The following is a 12160-nucleotide window of genomic DNA, read 5'->3' on the forward strand; positions in this document are numbered from 1 at the left end:
TAAAGATAAAAAACACCTTTAAAACCAAACTGTATAAAAATAAATATATTGTCACAATCTATAAAATCTTATCTAGAACTGCAATAACAATCTTCCTGGGTTTATATATCCCATATGGTCATCTGCTCTTGGCCTCACACTGATTACCCAGGCCTTGCTCCACAGACATTTAGAGTGTAAAACTCATGCGTCTTAGAGAATCATGAAAATGTGGTGGGGGAGGGAATTCAAAGTAAGGGCCACGTGGAAAAGTCTTCAGGACCATGCTGGTGACACTAAGGGAGCAGCAGGGTCAATAATGATAAATGCTTGTTGGGGACCTTGAAAGTGATATACTTGAGCCTTCCTGAAGTGTGTATAAATTTGCTCCAAATAGTTTTGAAGCATGCGGTCTTTCTTTACCATTAATGTAATTCACAAAACCATCGTTCATAACATTCAGCTGATAGGCTTCTCTCCCTGCATTACACAATCTCCCAACCCCCATTCATTTGTCAGGAGCCAACTTGAATGAGACCCACTCTATAAAGTGGACCTTAATCTTTAGCCTTGGTTCTAGACAGATTTCTGGAAGCTCTTTTCCACCATACCTCTGGTGTCCACCAGCTTACTCTATAATTTCTTTGATGCCTTTCTCTCTAACACATGAATTCTGCAAAGTCCTTCTCACTCCTATCACAGCTTCTAGCCAAAGTCAGGTGGTTGCTTGCTGAGTGAATAAATCAATGTATTAGAAAATGGTTGAGAGAACAGCCCTCAGACACAAAACCTGCCTGCAGAGAGCTGGTCTCCCAGGAGCACTCTCCCTCCTAAGCCCTCAGCCCACAGATGAGACCCCACTTTCTCCCCATTGACTGTCCAAGGAGAGATGCCCAGGGAGCACATGGAGCACGGGAGCTGCAGGACAGCGTGGGACAGGGCCCTTCCAGTCTCCATCTGCACACAGAGCAGGGGCTATCCCACAGCTCTCTGACCAAAACCTGCTGAAAGAAAGCTGGTCTGCGAGGAGCGCTCTCACAGGACCAGAGGAGAGACAAACTCCAATAAGAGACAGCAAGACCAACTAACATTAGAGATAACCAGATAGCAAAAGGCAAGCCCAAGAATCCAAGCAACAGAAACCAAGACTTATTAGCATCATCAGAACCTAGTTCTCCCACCACAGCAAATACAGGATATCCCAAGATACTGGAAAAACAAGATTTGGATTTAAAATCATATCTCATGACGATGATAGAGGACTTTAAGGACATAAATAACTCCCTTAAAGAAATACAGGACAACACAGGTAAACAAGTAGAAGCCCTTAAAGAGGAAACAAAAAAATCCCTTAAAGAATTACAGGAAAACACAACCAAACAGGTGAAGGAATTGAACAAAATCATCCAGGATTTAAAAATGGAAAGAGAAACAACAAAGAAATCACAAAGGGAGACAACCCTGGAGATAGAAAACCTAGGAAAGAGATCAGGAGTCATAGTATCACCAACAGAATACAGGAGATTGAAGAGAGAATCTCAGGGGCAAAAGATTCCATAGAAAACATTGACACAATAGGCAATGAAAAATGCAAAAAGCAAAACACTCCTAACCCAAAAGATACAGGAAATCCAAGACACAATGAGAAGACCAAAAGGTAGAAGAGAACAAAGATTCCCAACTTAAAGGGCCAGTAAGTATCTTCAACAAAATTATAGAAGAAAACTTTCCTAGCCTAAAGAAAGAGATTCCTATGAACATACAAGAAGCCTACAGAACTCCAAACAGATTGGACCAGAAAAGAAATTCCTCTCCTCACATAATACTCAAAACACCAAATGCACAACACAAAGAAAGAATCTTAAAAGCAGTAAGGTGAAAAGATCAAGTAACATATAAAGGCAGACTTATCAAAATTATACCAGACTTCTCACCAGAGACTATGAAAGCTAGAAGATCCTGGGCAGATATTATACAGACCCTAAGAGAAATGCCAGCCCAGAATACTATATCCAGCAAAACTCTCAATTAACAAAGATGGAGAAACCAAGATATTCCATGATAAAACCAAATTTACACAATATCTTTCCACAAATCCAGCCCTACAAAAGTTAATAGATGTAAAACTCCAACACAAGGATGGAAACTACACCCTAGAAAAAGCAAGAAAGTTATCCTGCAACAAACCCAAAAGAGGATAGTCACACAAACATAATTCCACCTCTAACAACAAAAATAACCGCAGATGTATTAGTATTAATTGTCCTAGTGGTTGTTCTGAGCCAATTACTGAAACGTATACAAGGTACAAGAAAAATCCTTCTAAACCCTTGGGATTCTAAATAAATGTCCATCCTCAAAATGCCTGCTTCTACCCAAACTCCTGTGAGAATAATAATAAAATTGTCATGCTTATTTTTCATTGGCATAAAGTTCACTGGCATAAAGTCCAAGGAAATGAACTGCATAAACCATCATAGTGTCAGAACACTATCTAGGCATGCTTAGTGAACATCCTGTATTTTCTGTCATGTCTTGCTACAAGGAGGAAACAAGAGTAATCAGGCTCCAGGATCAACCATCTTTGCCATCTATTTACACCCTATAGAGGAAGCCTTGTGTTTTCCATGGATCCCCAAGTCCTGCTTAGCTTCAGACATGTCAGGCCACAGAAGACTATTTCAAAACCATAAGCAATGCTTAACCAGAAGCAAATGTAAACTCTTTACACGATCCTTGACCAGTATGAAGAAAAACTTCATGAATGCACCTATAGAAAATATCTGAACCATGATTTCAGCTTCCAGTAGGCTTCTGAGAGCTTAAGTAAATTTTTGTTTAGATTTATAAGGACATTCTTTGGCCAGTTTATGTCTTGTTGTAAATTCTGTAGATTTCATCCAATTTTAATAAAAGAAAGAGTTCAAACTTTATATTGTGAAAGGAAAGAAAATCCCCTGCCTCTAAACTGTGTTTTTGTGTGACCAAAATCTATTAAATTGTCATTCCCTTGAAGTTATATTTTGCAGCGAGTTCCAGAAATTGTATAAGGTTAAAATAATACTTCTTCCATAAACTAAGTAGTAGGAAAATCTGACAGGTAATTCAATCATTCGTTTATTCAATAATTAAATAAATCATTACTAATCATATACCCCAGGCAATAAATATTGTCTCCAAGCTGATTTATACTCTCTCTCTTTCAGGAATGATCAAGCAATGGGGTAAGTGCTGCAACACGAGTAGGTGCTCTAGCAAATGCACAAACAGAAGGGATAATTAGCCACCTGAGAAAGCAGAACGTACAAGAAGCCAAGGTGGGAGAGTGACACCAGCAGCAGATCTCAGAATCCTAAGGCACAGTCGGGAGACTTTGCCGTGAAGCAAATGAGTCAGAGAGGTCATGAAACCTCAAGATTCAGTCTCACAGAGTGCATTCATGGTGAGATTAATTAATATTCAGGAGACAGGGTAGCTTCTGTGGAGAGGAGATATCAGTGAGCTCAGCCCCTTGTCGACTCTGGGCATCCAGGAAATATGAATCTGGAGCCCACAATAAATGTAATGCTCATAGTATCTAAGGTCCAGACTGTAATCCAAATCGACAGAAATCGAGACTGAAAATGGTGAAGGAACAAGGAAGAGATACTAATGAAGATAATAAATAAAGTTGAGAGAGAAAATATGTACATGTGATGGGAAAATAAAAACAAACTTTTAATCAGGGTGAAAGTGTCCTCTAAAGGATGGTCAGAAGGACTGAGTGGAGAAGTAACTCAAAATATATTGTGGATCCAAAAGTAAGAGCTAAAAGTATTAACTTAAAATAGAGAAGATCTCCTGACAGTGGGTTAGGCAGCCTCCTGGGATATGACACCAAGTCCAAAACAGAGAAACAAAAAGAAAAGAAATGCTGGACTCTGTTAAAATCTGAAGTATGTGCTTAAAGAATGCTTTAAGGAAAGTAAACACCACATAAAGGGGGAAAGAAACGTCAGTAAATCATATATGCAATGCGGAAACGTTTCTAGAATAAAGGTTACCTCTGATTCAGTAATGAAAAGACCCCATGTGAGACTTAGGTAAAAAGCTTGAAGTAGAAGGTCCAAAAGGCAAATATAAACATGGCCAACAAACACATGGAGATCACTGAATAGCTTGAACTACCAGGGAAGTACCAGTCAGACTGCAGTGAGGAGATACTGTGCCGCTCCCATCTAGGTCTGCGGCAAGAAGTGCTGGTAACAAAGTGAACGAGTGGCACCTTGCTGGGCACCTGAAGCCATGCAGGGTTTTGTAAGTGACACTGCAGGGTCTGCCCTGCCGCCTGAATGGCTGCCCCTTCCTCGGTTCATTCTTCCTATTTGACTCTCATTTTCCTACTGTGCCTATTTCATGCGAGATGTTTTGGATCTTGAGGAGTCTCCAAGCTCATGTGTGGAAGACTTAGTCCCCAACGCAGGTAACAGGATCAGGATGGCTCACATGCCATCTATGACATACTCCAGTGACAGACTCACAAGTGCATGGACCACTGGGAAGTAGAAGACGCTAGTGGAAAGAGTAGTCACAGGGACACACTCTTAAAGGGTTCTCTCTCTCTCTCTCTCTCTCTCTCTCTCTCTCTCTCTCTCTCTCTCTCTCTCTCTGTGTGTGTGTGTGTGTGTGTGTCTGTGTGTCTGTGTGTCTGTGTCTGTGTGTGTCTGTGTCTGTGTGTGTCTGTGTGTGTCTGTGTGTCTGTGTGTCTGTGTGTCTGTGTGTCTGTGTGTAACTGAAATCATTGAAACTGAGAAATAAAATTGTTCTTTCCTCCTTTACGTTGACTTTCTCAGATCTTTTGTAACAATGGCAGAGGGGTGACCAGCATTTGGATTGGTTTTTCTTTTTCGTTTTGTATCCTGAATTTCACTCCACAGATACAACGAAGATGCAGAGAGTCTGCACACCATTGCCAACCCGTGGGACCCTCCCATTTCCATCTCCTCCCTGCGAGCAGTAAGTACATCCCCACACTCCTGAGGTGTTGTCTCACAAAGTCCAGGGCTTGAATTCATTCTCTCCTGGCATTGTACAGTCTATGTGTGGAAAGAATGCACAGGACCACATGTCCGCAAGCTCAGACTCATACAAAGTATTTTTACTGTCTTAATGAAAGCTCTGTGCCCTGCCTGTCCATCCCTTACTTCTCCAAACTTCTGGATGCCAGCTATTTCTTAATTGCTTTTTCCATAGAGTCACGTGGTTGAAATCATATATGTGAAGCCTTGTCAGACAAGCTCCTTTCACACAGTAATTGGGACTTTTTTTTTGTTCCATGTTCCCAATGTTCACTGGATCCTCTCTTTAAGCAATGAGCGATATTTAACTGTCTAGATGTATCACTATTTATCTATCCAGATCCTGAAGGACGTCCTTGCATCCAGTTTTGATTAGGAATGAAACTTTTTATATATAATATAATGTGTATAGTGTGTGTGTGTGAGAGAGAGAGTGTGTGTATGTGTGTGTAGGGAGATAGATGATGATGATGGGTGGATGGATGGACAGATGGACAGACAGACAGACGGAGACTTAAGCTTTGTACATAAGCTTTCAGCTTTATTGTTAAACACTATATGCTATGTAGCACACAGATGTTTCAAAGTGCCCCTGAGAATGTTCCATACCAAAAGATGCTTTAATACTAATATTCAGTTCAGGGTGGTGGCGAAGACTGATTTGCTATGGACTGAGAACGGCTTTAGGAAAGTAGGAATGAGAGCGAGGTTTCTATTCTCACTTTGGTTACAAATATATGGATTTGAGCAGAAAAAAAATTGAACAACAGGGTCTGTATGAATAAATCCTGGTCTTGCTTTCTAAATGATTTCCAAAAACTATGTGCAAAGGGTTTGGTAGAATGTAAGAAAAGACCAAGGTACTCTGAAGTTTAGAAGACTAAGAGGTATATTCAAGGACAATTACTGAACAACTGTACAAAAGAGTAAGAGGGCGGCTTGGCCCTTTCTCTGCATCTCTCTTCTTTAGCGGTTCTAGTAGCTGCCAGTACATCCGCTACCCCCACCCCTGCAGCCAACTACACCGGAGCCAGCCTGCTCACCCTACCCTGTTCCTTTTTATCAAACTTCTTGAACAATTCCAGTGACTAAATCTAGTAAAGGTTCATTGCTAGCAATGAGTATCCATTTTCCTGGAGACATCTCAGAAGGCTGAAAAACTGCAAAGCGGCTTGAGAACAACGTAATTGCTCTTGATCTTTCCCCAAATTACAGTGTTTCTGAGATGGGATGAAGTAACTGGACAGTGTGTTCGGGACTGTGGTGTAAGCAGACACATGTGTTTGGGGCGGGGCGGGGGCAGGATTATGCAGAGAGGCACTGAAAAGGCAAATAGTACATTTGAATTCACATCTTTGTCCATATTTACTGGAATCCCAGTAATAAAGGAAGATAAAACTTTAATACTAACAAAATGCGGTTTTTCCACCTCCTTTTCATTTTTTAATTTTCTTCTGCTCAGCACTTAGAACTTCACACGCTGCCTCACTACAAATACCTCCTTTTGCCTCCGAAGGTTTTATAAGATTATTATTAGTATTATTGTGTGATATTTTGTTATGTTCATAATATGCTGGGGGAAAACTTACCTTTAAGTCAGAACATGAAGCATTAAAAACAATAAGGAGGCTGGGAAGCATCAGAGACACAAATCAATGTCTTGCATATGAACGGCCAAAACAATCCAATTAAAAGGATAAAACCAGGCCATCACCTTAGACACTGACTTGGTAGCTAAGAACGTATCGGTACAAACATTATAAAATAGAAAACAGAGAGGAACTTTCGTTTCTGTCCTTCCCCTGACTTCCTGATAACTTACACGGAACAGAATAAACAAACGAAGTGAATCAAAGCAGACAGAAGAAATAAGGAGCTTTTCCAACAGACCACTCTGGATGGGGTACTCAGCGAGGACCAATAAAAAAATTAATAACGAACTTGGACACTATCAGATTTGAGAGTTAGTCTGGGCAAGGATTGGAGTTATTATAAAAAGCATTTTTGCTAAGAGTTCAGCATTTTGGAGCAAGCTCGGTGGCCAAGTTTGGCGACTTGACATCAGGCTCATCAAACCGCGCTTGGAAAGTGGTATGATACTCTGGAGATCGCTACACTGGTTTGGCAGACTTGGATATTTTTTATTAGAAAACATTTCCATTGCAACAGCGAGTAGAGTATTAAGGGAGATCAGATCCAATTTTCAGGACATTTATGATTAATATTTTTCATGACATATCCTATGTCAGGGAACTGGGATCCAAGGCTCCGTGTGCTGGGTGTCTACACATGTGTGTGCTGAAACTTGGAAAGCAGATTTCTGCTCGTGAAGCACCGGTCGGTGGACACAGCACCAGCTGCTGCTGCGTGGAAGCCAGGACGAAGCCAGACACTCATTAAGCCTGATGGTGGGGATGGTCGCATCAATTCCTTCTTGTTTACGCACTAAATGTCTTCCAGACTGATGAGAAAAGAAAGGAAGAGCATGAGACAAAAAATACTGAGAACACTATGTAATCAGTCTGTTTCAGGAGGACTAATGTATGCAATGTACACACGCAGCATATACCACAGAAAATACACTGAAGAGACACAGCCCCACATAATATGCAAAACAGTCATTCTCACATATTCAATCTAGGGCTGGAGAGATGGCTCAGCCGGTAAAGACTAGGCTCACAATCAAAAACATATGCAATCTAACACCATAACAAAATAAGTTTAATTAGACACAGCAGCATGTGGGTGGAGTCACTGTTAAGTATACTTTGTGTAATGAAGGGGACTTTATAAAGCTAATTAATTAATAGCAAATAATTGCCTGAATTTGTTATGTTATGAGAGAAATGGTATCACAAGGATTTCCACAGTTGTGGTACCAGATATCTGAAATGTATAATTAAGGCATCTGAATATGGCCTTCCAGTCTTCCTAATCTTAGACATCACCCTCCTGTTTTCTGTTTAAGGAGGAATTGGCTTTGTCTGGATTGTCCTCTCCAAAACATATACCCTACCTGCTTGGTAAAGAAACAGAGCCAGGACCCCAAAACTGAAAGTCGTAATTCTTTCTGTGGCAATGGGCTATGTTGCCTTAAGTGGGTAGCTGCGGGGTAACATTATAACGGGCAGTAACAGGACTGCAGGAGAAAGTGAGTGGAACAAGCAAAATCTTACAAGAAAATTGTTTCTGTATTAGAAACAAAACCTCTTTGTCTGAAACAATCTTTGGGGGGGGGCTTTGACAGCATAAACTGGTTCCAATTTCTGCTAAATAATGAAACAAGTCAAGTCTGGCTCTGGAAGATGCTAATTAATTCAGCTATCTATGAAATGCAAAGGAGGCATCTTTCATGAGGAAAATAAGATGAACTTTTTGCAGTCACATATACACAACTTTATCTCTCTATAAAGACAAGATGGACCCAGAGAGATGGCTCACTGATTAAGAGCATTTGCTGCTCCTAGGAAGAACCTACCTATAACTCCACCCCAGGCAATCTGACACTTTCTTATGGCTTCTGTGAACAGAGAGAGAGAGAGAGAGAGAGAGAGAGAGAGAGAGAGAGAGAGAGAGAGAGAGAGAGAGAGATTTTAAATAAATCAATCAATAAAAAGTTGTGAACCATTATCTGTGGTCACTGTCACTTTTCAGTGGAAATAGAAGAGTCGTAGACCAAAGATTGTCCTCTCCAGAATAGCCACAGAGAGCTCAAGAATCAGTTGCTGATGATCTGGAGCTCTTGGTTCTATGCACCATCCAGTGCAATGGAGGATCTGGAACCAGTCACCCCAGATCTTTCTCTTCATACTTGAGACTTCAGTTAAATGTACAGACTCGGTGGATGCATTTCCAGGCCTCTGTGAGATTTGGAAATGGTGTGTTGATAACTGTACAATGAACGAAATTAGAGAGTAACATCATTAGCAATGCTTTTCAAGGCCCAAGGGAACAGATAGTCTAGTGGCGACAACTGAACTGTGGTGAAATCTCTCTGATGAGCCGAGTGTTCACCGTCTGCAAGATGGCTCCTGAGATTCTCACCTCCTGAGCATCACAGCTGCATTTGGTCGCTCTCAAAGAAACCTTAGCTGTCTCACGGAGTGCTCGTGGGGAGCTCATGGGATGAGGAGAACCCTGCAGAAGTAAAGGATTTTTCAAGGCTAGGCCAGAGAAGGCATAAAGATTCCTGCATTGACTGCTCTGTGATTGCTCTGGGGAGCTAAGCACTATATCATGGAGGCAGCCATGCAGAACTGGGGCTGGACCATGGTGGGAAAGAATTGAGGTTACCCACTCACCAGTAAACATCAAGACACGCGAAGAAAACACAGGTACTGAGGCCCCAGGCAAGTTTTCAAACATGACTGGGCTCACACCTCAACTCTACCTTCTGAAAGAAACCAGAGCATGAGCTATCTAGCTAAATATCTGCAGGTTCCTGGCCTAGGACCACTGCGGCAGAAATGTTTATACTTGTGTTAACCCATTTTGGTTTATAGTAACCTGTTACCTCAGAAACAATAAGTACTACAAGTGGGCTTTGTCCTTTGTCTGAGCATCCCGGTACATCTGAGTTCGGTCATCCTCCTGTTTCCTCAATGTCCCGCTTGTGTCTGCTCAGTCATTTAACAACCTGTGTGAGACTCTCTGCATCATCCCCAGATCTCAAGCAACTTGAATAGATATTCTGTATTTCCAGATTGACTCCGAGAACACAATTAATAACTGACAGATGTGTTTGTTGCCTATAACATAATGGCTGAACTATGTCTGGGTTGAGTATGGGAGAATCATGAAATTATATGGTACCTCGTCAGCTCCAGAATGTCAGGGAAGCAGTAACTATTGAGAAAGCGCCAGTAACTTCAGACTGGTCACACCTTCAAGAGCAATCTCAGATCAGCATGAACCTTTGCAGAGAACAGTGAATGGATGCTGACCAAGGGCGGGTTCACTTAGAACTCAGTAGGAAAATGCCAACGGCTTGAAAAGCAGCTTGCTATAAAGGTTAATGAGGGAACACTAACCGGTCTAATGAGACAAGACGCTCTTTCAGCTTGCCGGAGATGCAGTGGCTGGCAAAGCACAGCATTCTAAATGGAACACAATACACAGAAGGTTGCATTTCACAGGAAATGATGAGTTTATTCAAAACGGTCATTCAGAAAGGTGGCTCCAGAGCTGTGTGTCTTTCTCCTGAACCACCACATCCTTCAAACCAAGAATAGCCTTGGAAGGGACAGGAGCACAGTGAAGATCTATAGAACGACTTGAGCACTGAGAAAGGTTTCAATGTCTTTGACTAGCTTTCTGTGTGACTGAGATGGAATTACACACAAGCACCAGAACAATCACTAAATTAATTCCAGGAGCAAGGTAATTTCAGGCCTGTCTGCTCCTAAGACTATCGTTCATTCATATGTGTACATACACATATATATATATATGTATATATATATATATATCATAAACATCCACTGTAATAATTACACAATGCCATCCTGTCTGCCACCCACTTCAGGTTCAGGTTTGGAACTGAGAGATCTCTAATTTACAATAGGCAAAAACCACACCTTACATTTCTCAAAGAAGACCCTGTTTGTAGCATGTAGGATGCTAGAGAGATGGCTCAGTGTTTAAGAGCACTTGCTGCTCTCAAAGAGAACCTAAGTTCAGTTCCCAGCATCCATAGGCAGCTCACAACTGTCTGTAATCCAGATCCCTGAGTTGTGTCCTCTTCTAGCCTTTAAGGGCACTAGGAAAGCATATGGTACCAATATATGCAGGAAACACTCATACACATGAAATTAAAATAAGTACTTTTATTTCCTTTTGAAAGACTAACTGAAATAGTCAGACCATAAAGCAGGAAGCAGAGTTGGTATCCTGGGGTAAAGGCTCCAGGTGTCCAGACTATGCATGTATGTATGACATTTTAGAAATTGTGCCACAGGGTTTTTACCTCTGACACTCCTCCCAGAACCAGACATACTCAAAGCATGATGTCCGTGAAGGGATATCATTTTATTTATTTGACTGACTCTCAGTCCCTCACTGGAAGACAAGCTGATAAATCACCATCAGTGAGTCTGTCTGTAGCTGCTAGGCCATGAAAGGTTCCTGTTCATTTCTCTCCACTGGCATCCAGTCTCTACTCTATAGCACCTTTGCAAAAACAAATTTTCCCCATCATTCATACTCTGCTTGCTGAAGTATTGAGAATCATAAATATTGAACATACTTACTCAATTCCCAAATCCATAATGATCCTATTGTGCCAAATTCTGGTTCTACGTAATGCTCTTGAAATTTCCCCTGAGGATTGTATAAAAATAGAATTTAGTGTGATACTTGGGTTAAACACAGGAAACTTTATCAAAGGCTTTCAAACCATTTTCTGAGTTAGGTTAAGTGACTTGTTGAAGGCTACTCAGAAAACCAGCAGAGTGGGTCCAAATTACCTAACTCTGAATTCTACTTTGGTAAAAGCACAGTTCTCTGGGGTGTTTAAGTCAGCACTAGAAGAATTCTGTGATGTGTTCATAGGAGGTCAAAGATTCACTTCTATCCATTCTTAAGAAGTGAATTAGCATCTAAAAATTTTGGCTTTCTCCAAAAATAAAAAAAAAAAACGAAAATGGTCTTTTCTTTTAGAATAAAAGTCAACATAATTAATCTTAACCTACTATGGAGAAAATGTCACTATCATCCGTGGAACTGACAAGAATATGTTATCATAGGAAAAAAGTCATTGATATGAACTAGATCTTAGTGGAAAAGATTTCCAAATCTTAACCCATCCATTGATGATTACCAAGATTTATATGAAAGGCTGGATTATTATGTTCCTCCCTATTCAGTTTGATGCACAGATTGACAACTGCTCCAATATAAAGCTAAGATCTTTATTCTTAAATTTCTATCAATAAAATGGAGACAGGTATTTCAGACATAGGACATATTTGTTTGTTTGTTTGTTTTCTTATTTCTTATTTCTAGGAGGGGATTCTTATTTACTCATTGCAAAACACTTTTTCCTCCAATTATTACTCTTGGCCTGAACTATACTTTGATTTTAAGACTAAAATTGTCACTCTCTGAAAATAAAGTTGTCACTAAAT

General features: G+C 40.7%; 1 long non-coding RNA gene across 1 annotated transcript; it reads right to left on the reverse strand.

The window, feature by feature from the left end:
* Positions 1 to 7156: 7156 nt before the first annotated feature.
* On the reverse strand, positions 7157 to 11357 carry LOC102550593 (uncharacterized). Its single transcript, XR_001836686.3, has 5 exons — positions 11285 to 11357; positions 10067 to 10132; positions 9081 to 9173; positions 8662 to 8926; positions 7157 to 7497 (listed from the first exon to the last, which is right to left on the reverse strand). It is a non-coding gene; the product is annotated as an uncharacterized LOC102550593 (long non-coding RNA).
* Between the last annotated feature and the right edge of the window lie 803 nt (positions 11358 to 12160).

This window comes from Rattus norvegicus, chromosome 2 (genome assembly GCF_036323735.1).
Source record: "Rattus norvegicus strain BN/NHsdMcwi chromosome 2, GRCr8, whole genome shotgun sequence".
Taxonomy (NCBI): Eukaryota; Metazoa; Chordata; class Mammalia; order Rodentia; family Muridae; genus Rattus; species Rattus norvegicus.